Genomic DNA, 14,789 nt, shown 5'->3' on the forward strand with positions numbered 1-14,789 from the left:
TTGGTCTCCCCAGCGCTCCAGGACAATGTGGTCCCACCAGTTGCTGCTGGTGTCTAGACTTCAGATGCGGCGGGACATGCTGGCATCCGGGCACTGCTGCTGCTCCTCCATGGCCCCCAGGGGGGTCCGGAAGAGGTCCTGGGGGTTGGGCTGCAGCAGATGCTGCCAGGCAGTCTCCAGCAATTGCAGCCTGGCTTGCAGGAAGACATTCAAAATGAGCCCCAGAGTGCCCAGGGGCAGCTCTGACTCCATGGTGCTGAGTGCTGTGGTGTCCCGAGTCAGGGCAACCAAATCAGACAGAGACAACAATGCTTTGCTGTCCCTCCGCAAGGTAGGCAAGCAAGCAGGGAAAGCTGGGAACCGGCTGTCCAGGGGAGTCCCTTTAAGCACGAGCCTCAGATAGCCTCTGGCAGCAGACACACAAAGCAACTATTGATCTCATGACCTGCTGGAACTGGTTTCAGCTGGCCTTAAATGTGATTCAGCACCCAATCAGTGTGGACACGCTATTTCAAAATAGCAAAATGCTATTTCAAAATGCATTTTGTATATAGACACGTTATTTCAAAATATCTTATTTCGAATTAACTATTTTAAAGAAGATATTTCGAAATAACACTATAATGTAAACATACCCTGTGAGACTAACATACATCTATCTATCTATCTATCTATCTATCTATCTATCTATCTATCTATCTATCTATCTATCTATCTATCTATCTATCTATCTATCTATCTATCTATCATTAGCTTTTTCAATGCTTTTTTTGTTAAAAAAAATGGTGCCGGTACTCCAGGGGAAAAATTGTTGAGCTCTGACTCGAGGTGCCGGTACTGTGTACCTGGAAGTACCATCACAAAAAAAGCACTGGCTTTTGTGGGAAAAACTGACTTCTTTAGATGAGATGATCCTGAGAGGATAAGAATGGGGGACCTTCAGAATAAGGAAGGAGGGAGAGGGGAAAAAAGTACCTGTCAATGTAGTCCCGGTGCTAATGAGGCTAACTGAGTGGGTTGTAAGTGTCCCATACTTAGCTTTTGATATCAGTAGGGTGTTGAATTTAATGAAAGCTCATTTTATAATATGTTAACTAGTTCAAGTCTTTGTTCAGGCCAAAGAAGACAGTGTCAAATTTGCATATGAAGGCCAATTCCACACTCTCTCTGTAGTTGGCATGTGAAATTCCTTTGTAGAAGATTGGCTACTTTTAAGTCCATTAATGAGTGCCCAGGCAGGTTAATGATCCCAGACAGGTTTCTGTGTGTTACTATATCTAATATCTATTTTGTGACCATTAATCCTTTGTTGTGGAGACTGTCCACTTCGATCAATATACATAGCAGAGGGGCATTGCTGGCACTTGGGCTATGTCTAGACTGCAGGCTTCTTTCGAAAGAGGCTCTTTCGAAAGCATCTTTCGAAAGAGCCTCTTTCGAAAGAGAGCGTCTAGACTGCACGGAGAAATTTCGAAAAAGCGGCTTGCTTTTTCGAAAGAAAGCATCCAGTGAGTCTGGATGCTCTCTTTTGAAGAAGCCCTATTTACATTGAAGAACGCCTTCTTTCGAAAGAGGAACTTTCGAAAGAAGGCGTTCTTCCTCGTGAAATGAGGTTTACCGCCATCGAAAGAAAAGCCGCGTTTTTTCGAATTAATTTCGAAAGAACGCGGCTTGAGTCTGGACGCAGGGGAAGTTTTTTCGAAAAAAGGCTACTTTTTTCGAAAAAACCCCTGAGTCTGGACACAGCCTTGGTGGCATAGATCACACTAGAGGATGTACAGTTGTATAAGCCTCTAGTTTGTCTAGAAGTCACTTGCAATTTCAAGAACAATAATGTCACTATATATTTCCAACTACATATTTCCTTCCACTTGATTGTATTTCATAGAAGCTAGTGTTTTTTTCCATCTGGAATTATTCTTCAAATCAAACTAAAGTGTCTTCACAATAAAAGTATTAATAAATGAAAGTGGTTGCAGAGTTTTCTCACCCATTGGGATTCTAATAAATTGAATGTTGCTGGAATGAACTAGATTCTATAGCTGCTCTGATCATTCTTCTAATATGTGCTCCTGTTATGCAATATCTTATTAAGGCTGGCAGCTTCTTCAGCATTTTGGCAAAAATACTATCTTCATCTGTGTTTTAACTTACTTGTTTCTTTCAGTGACCATGACAGTGAAATTGCACTGGAACAATGCGATTGCTGACCAAATGGAGAAAGCTTAGCAGTGAGAGAAATTTTAAAGAGAAAGGGTAAGGTAGCTCTAATACACAATTTTTCCCCAACCGAAATCAAAATCAAACAGCCTTTTGAACAATTGCATATAATTAAAATAAAATTGATCTTATATACAAGTTGTGCACATAAGACTATGTGATTACTGAGATTGCAAAGTCAATCAGAATTTTGGAAATTCCAGAATTAAGGTTGCCTTTGCAGCTTTAATTTTGCCCCAGGGTGGAGCATGCCCATTGTGAACTGAATTGACTATATTAGTGCACATACTATGATTATATTAGTGCATGTTCTCAGGGCTTGCCATGTTCTGACCAAGTGTTCATGTATGTTGTGCTGGAAACATCCACATGCCTCTGTTTGTTATGCAGCCATTTTAGGGGTGGTAAGCCAGGGTGGTATGCATTATAGGAAACACTCTTGGAACAACATGCTACAATGTTGCTTGTATTGTCTGCCATCATGACACATCTTTGATGGCAGTTCTTGCTCAGTCCTCCCTTCTGCCAGAGTGAGTGGAAGACATGGAGCAAGCATCTGATGATATGGTTCTGCACCTTCTTGTGGAGCAAATGTTCATGTTGTGTAGTACTCAGTCAGCCAGATATTAAATGGAATTAGACCAGAACTTTGACATGCCAAAGACAGTTGATTGAGAGGGTGAGAACCCACTATATTTCCTTGGTACAGATATAGTGACTGCCCGAATTGTCATAGTATGGCCAATTGAGGATTGCTGCTTCTGGTGCAGGAGAACCTGCATAATGTGGTAAAATCACATTATTTTAGAAGCCTGCGATAATGGCCAGTGAAAACAGACCTTCCTGGAGCTGTGCAAGGAGCTTTCACCATTCCATCAGTGCCAGAACAATCAGTTTTGGAACCCATACCAGTGAATGACTATTGACGTCTGGAACCTGGCAGCAGCAGGCAGGTCTTGGAGCATTTCAAATCAGTTAGAAATGTGGCAGTCCACTGTCAGATTGTGGATCTACAGCTCTATGCACAGGTATTATCATAAGTCAAGTACTAGACATGATAGCTGAATTTCACAGTATGGCTGTGTCTACACTGGCCACTTAGGGTATGTCTACACTACAAAGTTAATTCGAACTAACGGACGTTAGTTCGAATTAACTTTGATAGGTGCTACACTAGCGCTTCGCTAGTTCGAACTTAATTCGAACTAGCGGAGCACTTAGTTCGAACTAGGTAAACCTCATTCTACGAGGACTAAGCCTAGTTCGAACTTACTAGTTCGAATTAAGGGGTGTGTAGCCCCTTAATTCGAGCTAGTGGGAGGCTAGCCCTCCCCAGCTTTCCCTGGTGGCCACTTTGGCCAACACCAGGGAAACTCTATTGCCCCCCTCCCGGCCCCGGACCCCTTAAAGGGGCACAGGCTGGCTACAGTGCCCGTGCCAGGTGCAAGCCTGCCAGCACCCAGCTAGCAGTCCCTGCACCTGGCACGGCTCGAGCCAGCCACCCGATGCCCCCCAGCCCTCCCCCACTTCCCGGGACCAGGCTGGCGGCTCCCGGGAGCTTGCCCAGGACCGCAAGAGGCGGGCACCCGCCTGGTCTAGTGCGGACATCGTGGACCTCGTCCACGACCTCCGCACTAGGCACAGGAAAGCGGCCGGCTAGGGCACGAGAGCTGCCAGCCTGGCCACCCAGGAGCAGGTTGGCATGAAAATCAAGGTGGTCCACTGAGACCCCCCAACCCTGAGCCCTGAGCTTACAATGGCTGTACTGGGTCAGACCAAAGGTCCATCTAGCCCAGTAGCCTGTCTGCTGACAGCGGCCAACCCTAGGGACCCTGGAGGGGATGGACCGAAGACAGTGACCAAGCCATTTGTCTCGTGCCATCCCTCTCCAGCCTGACACAAACTTTGGGCAGAGACACCATTTCTACCCCCTGGCTAATACCACTCCATGGTCCCAACCTCCATGACATGATCTCACTTCTCTTTAAACTCTGTTCTAGTTCTAGCCTTCACAGCCTCCTGCAGCAAGGAGTTCTATAGGTTGACTCTTTGCTTTGTGAAGAACAACTTTCTGTTACTAGTTTGAAGCCTGCTACCCATTCCTTTCCTTTGGTGTCCTCTAGTCCTTCTATTATGGGAACTAATGAAGAACTTTTCTGTATGCACCCTCTCCACCCCACTCATGCTTTTATAGACCTCTATCCTATCCCCCCTCAGTCTCCTCTTTTCTAAACTGAAAAGTCCCAGTCTCTTTAGCCTCTCTGCATATGGGACCTGTTCCAAACCTCTGATCATTGTAGTTGCCCTCCCCTCTCCCACCCTCTCTCTTCCCCTCTCCCACCTCCTTTTCCCAATCTCCCCGAGTTTTGTTCAATAAAGAGAGATTCTATTTTTGACCACATGTTTTCTTTATTTTGTACATCAGGAAGGGGAGCTAGGGAAGGGTAAGTAGAAGGAGGTGAGGGAGGAATGGGGTACGAGCCCCCGATGGGGAGGACTGGGCTGGCTCTGCGGGCTTCTGGGGGTGGAAGCTCTCCTGCAGCCCCCCAATTGCCCTCTCTCTCCAGATGGCAGCCTGCGGCAAGTGCAGCCGGTCTGATGGCCGAGTGCTGTGATGTGCCGAGTGTGGGCACTCAGGGCACTCCAAGCCAGGACTGCTTTGCAAGCAGGGAACCCCTGAGAACTGTCTGTCCGGGGTGGGGGTCGGGTCCCTTTAAGCACAGCCCTCGGCTAGCCTGAGACAGCAGCTCCACGCTCTAAGTCCTCATCTGATGCCCTGCCGGCACTGCTTCTGGCCAACCTTAACCCCGGTTCAGGATCCACTTAATGTGGACATGCTAGTTCGATTAGCAAAGCGCTAATTCGAACTAGTTTTTTAGTCTGGATCTGTTAGTTCGAATTAGCGCTGTAGTGTAGACATACCCTTATTCCGGAAAATCAGCCGCTTTTCCGGAGTAACTTGCCAGCTGTCTACACTGGCCCCTTGAATTTCTGGAAAAGCACTGATGATCTACTGTAAAATCATCAGTGCTTTTCCAGAAAAACTATGCTGCTCCCATTCGGGCAAAAGTCCTTTTCCGGAAAACTTTTCCAGAAAAGGACCAGTGTAGACAGCACAGATTTCTTTTCCACAAAAAAGCCCCGATCGAGAAAATGACTATTGGGGCTTTTTTGTGGAAAAGCGCGTCTACATTGGCACGAACGCTTTTCCGGAAAAAGTGCTTTTCCGGAAAAGCATCCTGCCAATGTAGACATGCTTTTTCCGGAAATACTTATAATGGAAAACTGTTCCATTTTAAGCATTTCCGGAAAAGGGTGACAGTGTAGACGTAGGCTATGGGTTTGCTCAGGGGCCATCTCAGTAATCTAGCTGCCAAAAATGCTGAGTATGTGAACTGAAAAGATTCACATACTCATTTTGTAAGCCTTTCTGGACCAGGGAGGTAGGTTCCTGAATACAAACACTAGAAACAGAGAAAAGATTCATGGCACCAGAGTGCTCAGGAGATTGGGGTTGTATTTTATTTTGGGAGACCCTGCATACATCTATTTTGGCTGATGAAACTGTACCCTGATGCTAATGATCCAGGGAAAAAAAGAATCTATAAAATGAGTAAGTGCAGGGATGATCATGGATTGCACCTTTGGCAGGTGAAGGCTCACTGGTGATGCTGTTGTATGGATCTGGATCCCAAGTGATCAACACTGTAGGATCATCATGGCCTGACATGCTGTCATAACCAGGAGTGCTGACCAGCACTTGGTGACTAAGGGGTTAACTCTGTCCCTAGACAGGTATCTGGTCAGCCAGTAACAATACAGGTAGGAATTTCAAACTGGAACAAAGGAGTCTTTATCTCTCCCTCCTTTGTTTGAAAAAGCAGAGCAGTTTCTTCCAGGTATTAAGGGAGATGGAAGACACTTCTCTTTCCAAGGATGGACTTCTGACAAGGTGTAAGTAGGGAAAAGTTTAGCTAGTCAGTCAGGATTTGTTTTCCTGATTTGGAATTGGGAACTAATGTCTGATCTGGTTAAGTGTTTGGTCTTTCTTTATAACTAAGTTTTAAGCTGGGGGTTCCCTGAGAATCTATATCAATTAGTGACTCTTTCCATCTAGCCATTTTACTATGCTTGCAATTGTAGTTTTGCTTTGCTAATAAAAGTTGTTTCTTTCCCTAATTAACCGGAATTGGTTGATTGGTGTGTCCTTGGACCCAGTGCCTAACTGCAAGGGAAGAGTCCATTGCTGTCTGTGCATCCCACCCCGGTTTTCCCAACTCCAAGTAAAATGAGGTTGGGGCAGGGGAGAGTTTTACCTTAGGGAGGAGATTTCCCAAGTGATCTCTTCCCTGGGTTTTTTTGGAATTACTTGGGTGGCGACAGTGGATTTCCCAAAATCTGGGTATTAGGATTTTGTGGGGAAGTTTTTGTACCAAAGCCTGTAAACACAAGGTTTTGGGATGCTCTTGCATTTGTCATTCCAGAGTGGGGAACAGCTTTGACACATGCCCCTTACCATGTTAGGGTGTGTCTAGACTACATGCCTCCGTCGACGGAGGCATGTAGATTAGCCAGATCGGCAGAGGGAAATGAAGCCGCGATTAAAATAATCGCGGCTTCATTTAAATTTAAATGGCTGCCCTGCTCTGCCGATCAGCTGTTTGTTGGCAGATCGGGGCAGTCTGGACGCGCCGCGCCGACAAAGAAGCCTTTCTTGATCGGCACAGGTAAACCTGGTTTCACGAGGCATACCTGTGCCGATCAAGAAAGGCTTCTTTGTCGGCGCGTCGCGTCCAGACTGCCCTGATCTGCCGACAAACAGCTGATCGGCAGAGCGGGGCAGCCATTTAAATTTACATGAAGCCGCGATTATTTTAATCGCGGCTTCATTTCCCTCTGCCGATCTGGCTAATCTACATGCCTCCGTCGACGGAGGCATGTAGTCTAGACATACCCTTAGAGAGGGCACAAGGGAATGCTTTAGTAGAGTGTGGATCCAGGACAGTACTGGTTTGCAAAGCATTTATAGACAGTTGGATCCCATCCACATGCACACTAGTCCTGGTTCTCAGTGAGCAAAGGGAATCTGGGATGCTACATGTGCACACATCCTGGAACAACGGGAAGGAAGAGAATGAAATCTGCCTGCGCCAACGGACATCCTCACACCCTTCTCATTGCCTATCCCAAAGGACATCCTCACACCTTTGGGCAAGTCTCTTAATCTTTCCTTGGCTTGATTCTCCATCTTTAAAATAGCAAAAATACTTATACTTTCTCTTATCCTTGATCTGCCTTCTCCATTTAGATTGAAAGGTCTTGGAGACAGTTACTGTCTCCTGCAATGCATTTGTACAGTAATTGCCACACTGTAGGTGCTCTACCACATTATAAATAATGTATTATAATAGCAAGATCTTGAGGCTTTGCACCAATTCGATGGATAAGTGGCAGACTCATGATGGAATTATCTTGATTAGTCCTTCAAATTATAACCTTTCCAACCAACATTATGTTAGTCTTGTCTGGGTTGAATTTGAGTCAAGTGTTGTGAATCCAGCTGTTGGTCTTCTGTAGGCATTTTGTCATTTTTTAGATGGAGTTGCTTGAATCTGTGAAAAATGAGTAACAGCTGGGGGTCATCAGCTTCACATTAGCAGCTGAAATAATGAAGAAGAGGAAAACAGGTTGTAGCTCCATATTGTCCTGTGTGGAGTTTTGGGGGATGAGAACCAGGTGCCCTCACTGCTCTCTAGGCCTTGAGGGAAGGGACTGGAACCATTCCAATGCTGAGACATCCATTCCAGTTGTGTCATACAAGCTGATATCCAAGGCTGTACAGGGGTTGTGTGTTATGAGCACTATTTTGTGCTGTCGGATGTCATGAGGAAATCATAGTTAGTGCTATCTGGTCAGTTATCAGTGCTATGCTACAGTTTGAAGCCAGATACTGAAGTGTTCAAGATGTAGCAGATGCCGCAGATTGGTGAAACCTGGTGATTGTTGGTTTATAGATTATTTTTCTTAGGAATGGAAGATTGGAGATTGGATGATAGTGGAGAAAGCTTTTCTGACTGAGTGTTGGTCTGAAAGATTGATTGTACCACTCAGGTTATATTGGTTCAATTCTAAAGTATCTCCTTATTTTTCAAAGGAGTATACTAACACAGTGCAAGTGAGTTACCCTTAGAGCAGGATCTGGTCTCCTGATCTCACTTTAATACCTTTATCTACTGGATCATGCCATTCTAGGGACATATGTTCTGGTAAGAGTAAATGCAGTAGGGAAGCCTGGGGGCAAAAATGTTATTGCTTTGTCCAGTGTTACCTCAGTTTTGATTACTTGCTTTACTTGAAGCCAAACTACTTTTATTTAGTTAATTCCTACTTGGTCTGTTGTTCTGAAAACAGATTTTGCTTTTGTTACCCTAAGAAATGTTCCACATCTGCTGGCAGAGGGCCCACAACACTGAAACTCATATCAGGCCTGACACAGACTTTATTTTGGCACTTTGACTGGCAGAAGGTGGGGGGTGGGGAGAGGCTGCAAGAGACCTTAAAAATACCTTGCCTCTATAGGCTTCTGTTTACAAAGACTCCCCAGGGTCACAGATTCTCTGTCTCTGGGTGATAGCCTACCACTATCAAGTGTAAAATCTTCTAGAACCCAGGAATAATAACTTGAACTTCTTTCAAAGGAGTACCCCAAGCTCTTTTACTAAAAGAGAGCTTGAAAAGAAAAACAAACTGCAATCTCTGATAGTGACCTTTCAGTTTAGGCATGTAAACACAGACCTCTTGCTACTTCCCAGGGCATAAGAATCAAATCATCACCTTCAAAACAAGTGATTTTATTAACAAAACAAAAGCAGTGGATGAGAAGCTGGATATGAGTCAACAGTGTGCCCTTGTAGCCAAGAAGGCGAATGGCATATTAGGTTGCATTAGGAGGAGCATTTCCAGCAGATCTAGAGAAGTGATTATTCCCCATTATTTGGCATTGTAGAGACCACATCTGGAGTATTGTATCCAGTTCTGGGCCCCCCACTATAGAAAGGATGAGGACGCATTGGAGAAGGTCCAGTGGATGGCAACCAGAATGGATAAGGGGCTGGAGCACATGACCTATGAGGAGAGGCTGAGGGATTTGGGCAGAAGAGTGAGGGGGGATTTGATAGCAGCATTCAACTTTCTGAAGGGAGACTCCAAAGAGGATGGAGAGAGGCTGGTCTCCGTAGTGACAGATCTTGAACAAGGTCTCAAGATACAGTGGGGGAGGCTTAGGTTGGATATTACGAAAATCTATTTCACTAGGAGGGTGGTGAAGCACTGGAATGGTGGATCTCTATCCCTAGAGGTTTTTAAGTCCAGGCTTGACAAAGCCCTGGCTGGGTTGATTTAGTTGGGGTTGGCCCTGCTTTGGGTAGGGGGCTGGATTCGATGCCCTCCTGAGGTTTCTTCCAGTCCTAGGATTCTATGATATACTAATAAAGCATAGTTAGTTGCTAAGTGTTACAGAGCAACTAAGAAAAACAAATTCAAACACAGAGAAACATAATCTCTCTGGGCTGCAGCTTTGATACAATGAATGGGGGAGGGGAGTGCTCATGGATTAGCACAGGGAAGTTAACCAAGCAACAAAACAAAGAAAATAACCTGCTTGCAACAAAATATACACTCTTCTCTATTATTCATGATCCACTTCAAGGTCCAGTCTATTTCCATGCCCAGTATTCCTTGGAGGCATGGTACTTCTGCCTGGATTTAAAACATCCTTCTTTCCTAGCTCCTGGCTTAAACTTACACAAAGGAAAAACGGTAGGCAGGTATATCTTTACAATTAAAATTTCAGCACTGTATCCCATTGGTTCTTCTGGCTCCCTGCCAACACCTCCTAACTACCTAAGTTTAACTGTTTAGTCACCGAATGCTGGCCAGCACTCCTTCTATCCATCTCAACCCCCAACACACTCTGGTCATGATATGTATCCACAGGGCACTATATATACATCACACAATAATATTCCTGACTAGTATCTCACTAGTTATGTATAAGGAATTATGTATTGTGCTGGAAATATGTTCCTAAAATATGTCTGGGAGGCAGTGTATAAATCCAGCCTTTCCTAGATAAAGGAATGCAGATGTACTTGTCTGACTGGCTGGCTTACAGGAAGAGAACAATGAAAGCATATTTACATATAAGGTAATCAAAACAATCAAGCTAACAAGCAGCAGCGGAAACAGCTTAGTGAGCACAGTAGGGGACAATGTGTGCACCCCCAGAAAGTCTTCCTGGCTCTTGAGACAAAGAAAATTGATTTTGGAGAGCAAAAAGGCATTTTAGTTATCCATGACTTAGGAAGTAATATGTCTCATTCTGTGCAAATTGGATTATCTGGCCTGGAGAGTTAGGTTATTTCTACACTTGCACATTAGTTCGAACTAGGGATGCTAATGTAGACGACCGAAATTGCTAATGAAGCGGGGAGTTAAATATCCCATGCTTCATTAGCATGATCTCGCTGGCACATTACTCCGCTCAATAGCTGTTTTGAAAGTGAAAGTGCACGCCGGGACGCGTTAGTTCGAACCAAGGGGTTTGGTTCGAACTAACGTTACTCCTCATTTTTACGTTAGTTCGAACCAAGGGGTTTGGTTCGAAATAACGCGTCCCAGCGTGCACTTTCACTTTAAAAACAACTGTTGAGTGGAGTAACGTGCCGGCGAGATCATGCTAATGAAGTGTGGGATATTTAAATCCCCGCTTCGTTTGCAATTTCGATCATCTACATTTGCATCCCTAGTTCAAACTAGGGTGCAAGTGTAGATGTACCCCTAGAGTGGCTGATAACAGTGTGAGAAAATTGTGTAAGTGAAGACTGTACCTTGCTAAAATTAAGTTTTATTCACTAACAGGAATGTTTTGATTTGTTTGTAACCATATCTGAATCTGTCTCTTGTTTTCTTGGGGTATGTCTACACTACAGCATTATTTCAAAATATCTTGTTTCGAAATAGTTAATTCAAAATAAGTTATTTCGAAATAACACGTCTCCACACAAAATGCATTTTGAAATAGCGTTTTGCTATTTCAAAATAGCGCATCCACACTGAGTGGACGCTGAATCGCATTTAAGGCTGGCCTGAACAAAGTCTGGCAGGGCATCAGGTCAGGAGTTACTTTCTGTGGCTGCTGCCTGAGACTATCTGAGGCCTGTGCTTAAAGGGAACCCCCCCCCTCCAGACAGCCAGTTCTCAGGTTTCCCTGCTTGCTTGCCTACCTCGATGACAGACAGCAAAGCATTTTGACTCTGTGTGCTCTGGTTGCCCTCACTCGGGATACCACAGCACTCTGCACTATGGAGCCAGAGTTGCCCCTGGGAACTCTGGTGCTTCTCGTGGACACGTTGCTGCGAGCTTGGCTGCACTTTCTGCAGGCTGCCATCTGGGAGGTCCATCGGGGGGCTGTCAGTATCTAGGAGGCCCTCTGGAAGAGCTTCCACCCTGAGGAGCACTAAGAGCATCCCAGGTCTGCCCCACTGGGGGTTTGTTCTTCATTCCTCCCTCATGTCCTTCCACTTACCCCTCCCTAATCCCCCTTCCTGATGTCAAATAAAATACACGTATTTTCATGAACACAAACTCTCAAAACTGGAGCGTGGGGATGAAACTCTGGTGAGACTGGGGAAAGGAGGCAGGAGAGGGGAGAAGAGAGGGTGGGAGGGGGAGGGGAAAACCTGAGAGGAGGGAACTGGAAGGGGGAAGCAAGGGGAAGGAAGGGGAGGAGAAGCTCAGGGCTTGCCAGACCAACTTGATTTTCATGCAAACCTGCTCCTGGATTCGCATGTGACCTTTGGTGGCCAAGCTGGCAGCTATCCTCCCATAGATGGCCGCATTCCTCTGTCTAGTGTGGAGATCATGGACGTTCGGGGCATACCCCCAAACCTGAATAAGGTCAGTGATCTCCACCCTGGACCAGGAAGGCGCCTGCCTTCTCCAGGCTCTGTCAGGCTCCTGCGAGCTGACAGACTGCTTCAGGGAGGTGGTGGAGGGCTGGCTGCCAGTGGCTTGCTGGCTCATGTTTTGGGGCCATTGAGTCAGGGGCAGTGACTGCTGGCTCTGGGCTGGCAGGCTTGGAGCTAGCACTGGTACTGTGGCCAGAGTCAATCCCTTTAAGGGCTCCGAGGAAGGGGGAGGGAGAGGAGTGTTCTATGTTGAGGCTGGAGTGGCCACCAGGGCAGCCTGGGAAGGCTGGAGGCCCCCTATTACAATATCAGTGTCTACACAGTACTTATTTTGAAATAGCTATTTTGAATTTGGTGTTATTCCTCATGGAATGAGGTTTACCAAATTTGAAATAAGCTCTCTGCTATTTTGAATTAATTTCAAAATAGCGGTTTGGCTGTGTAGACGCTAGTAAAGTTATTTTGTAATAACAACTATTATTTCAAAATAACTTTTCTGTGTAGACATACCCTTGCTTAGCATCACTTAATTGGATGTTCATTATTAGTATACTTAGTTTTACTATAACCATTGCAATACTGTTCTATTCAAGTAGAGAGGGACACCTCAGCTAACCTAGCTAACACTCTCTGTCTGGAGACAGTGAATTTAGTAATTTCCATGAGTATCTAGTGAGGGGGCCTGGGCATTGAAGAGAGGCATCTCTAAGGAACTCAGGATCTGGGGTGCTCTGATACCTGCATGGCAAATTTGAGACTGGAAGATTCTCAAGGAGTGTGCTGGGGATGTGAACAGATGGGTGTGGCAGGGAAGTGCCTTGTTGAGACAGAGCTGTCATATTGTAGCTTATGGTTCTCAGTGTCCTTTGCAGAGTATCATATCATAGCTACTCAGTACCGAAAATGTGATGCTTTGGATTTCTTTTCCCCATTATCTTTACAATTATTTTATATTTATATGTAACACCACCTTAAATTGAACCCTTTGTTCCTGCTATGTGATCTAGTTTAGAAACTGACACAAGGTATCCAATAGTACCCATTGTCAGGGGCAGTTCTTTGGGCAGATGAGCAGAGCAATTACATTGGGTGCCAACTTCAGCTCACCTTGGTATTTCATTTTTGCTTGGTTGACTTTTTTCTTTTGTTTTGTTTTTCACTGAATGGCTGGCTGTCGGTTTCCTGTTTGATTTTCTTTCTTTTTCTTTCGGCTCCACTGCTCAGAGTCAGGACTGTGTGTACGTTCACTAAAAACATTTCCCATCCTGGCCAGCAAGCAGGATAAGGCTGCTCCTACTCCCATCACAATATGCCAACATCTTTATTGCTGTCCTTGAACAATGTTTCCTCAGCTCTTGCCCCCTAACACTTCTACTTTACTTATCTTCATCATATAGATGCATGGAAAAGAGACTCTTGAAGAATTCCACAAGGATTTCAACAACTTCCACCCTACTATAAACCTCAGCCTGGACCAGTCCACAAGGGAAATCCACTCCCTGGACACTACTGTACAGTTAAATAATGGACAAATTTCCACCACCCTATATCGGAAACCCAACGACCACTACACTTCCCTTCATGCTTCCAGCTTCCATTCCAGACACATTTTTCAATTGATCGTATACAGCCAAGCCCTACGATACGACCGGATTTGCTCCAAGAAAATGGCAAGAAAATGGCCATTTTGTTTGTGTCTCTGCTGGTATGTCAAAAATTAATAAAGTTGCCACCTACATATTAGTGTAGTTAAAGCTGCCCAACAAAACATGGGTCTGCTGCCAGAGAGAGGGAAGGGATAGGGGACATAGAGCTACCAGCTACCGAGGCTTTTTTTTAAAGCAGCTTCCACTCTCCTCCACCTCTATTCCCCCCGCCAAGCCCACCCGCTTACCTTTTTCCACTTCCAGATACAGTGTCAGGAGCACTCTGGAAGAACTACCTCATTAATGCAGGGCTGCAGGCATGCTGCTACATGGCTCTGCTAATGAGATGGGCGGGTCTTAAATTCTTCCTGCGTGGCAGTGCAAGCATGCAGCCTACAGAGAACTATGATCATAATTAATTGGATTGCATCAATGTGTTTGAACACAGTGATTTTCTTAAAAAGCATTTCAGGACATCTCTCCTTGTTTATAACAAATCTGTCTGGGCACAGGAGGAATGTGTTATTGTCCCATCAAAGGTTATTGTTCCTAACAGGATTTGAGATGCTGAGATTATTTTAACTATGTGTTAAACCTCAGAATCCCAAGGCTGGTGTCATTAAATGTATTGCAGACTGTGAATAAAAATGGGTATTTGCTTTTCAAAAAAGGAGGGAAATGAAGATTTTTAATTCTGGGAGGAAGAAGAGACAGAGAAGATTTATTAGTGATTATTAATGACTTAGCCTGCAGAGATTGAGAGGGTAGGGAGGCTTTATTATTCAGTCATTTTCTCTTGATTCTAGATCAAGACATGTTATATTTTAGTTGTTTCTTTCTGAATCAATTGTAGCTATTTTGCTGTAAGATGCCCAGGAAGTATAGATGTCTACAGTCTGCTTTTTAATCTCCAGCAGAGCTACAAGATTTTATTAAGATTTTCCCCCAAGACAAG

This window comes from Pelodiscus sinensis, chromosome 2 (assembly GCF_052426305.1).
Source record: "Pelodiscus sinensis isolate ZL-2025 chromosome 2, ASM5242630v1, whole genome shotgun sequence".
In the NCBI taxonomy this organism is placed as follows: domain Eukaryota; kingdom Metazoa; phylum Chordata; order Testudines; family Trionychidae; genus Pelodiscus; species Pelodiscus sinensis.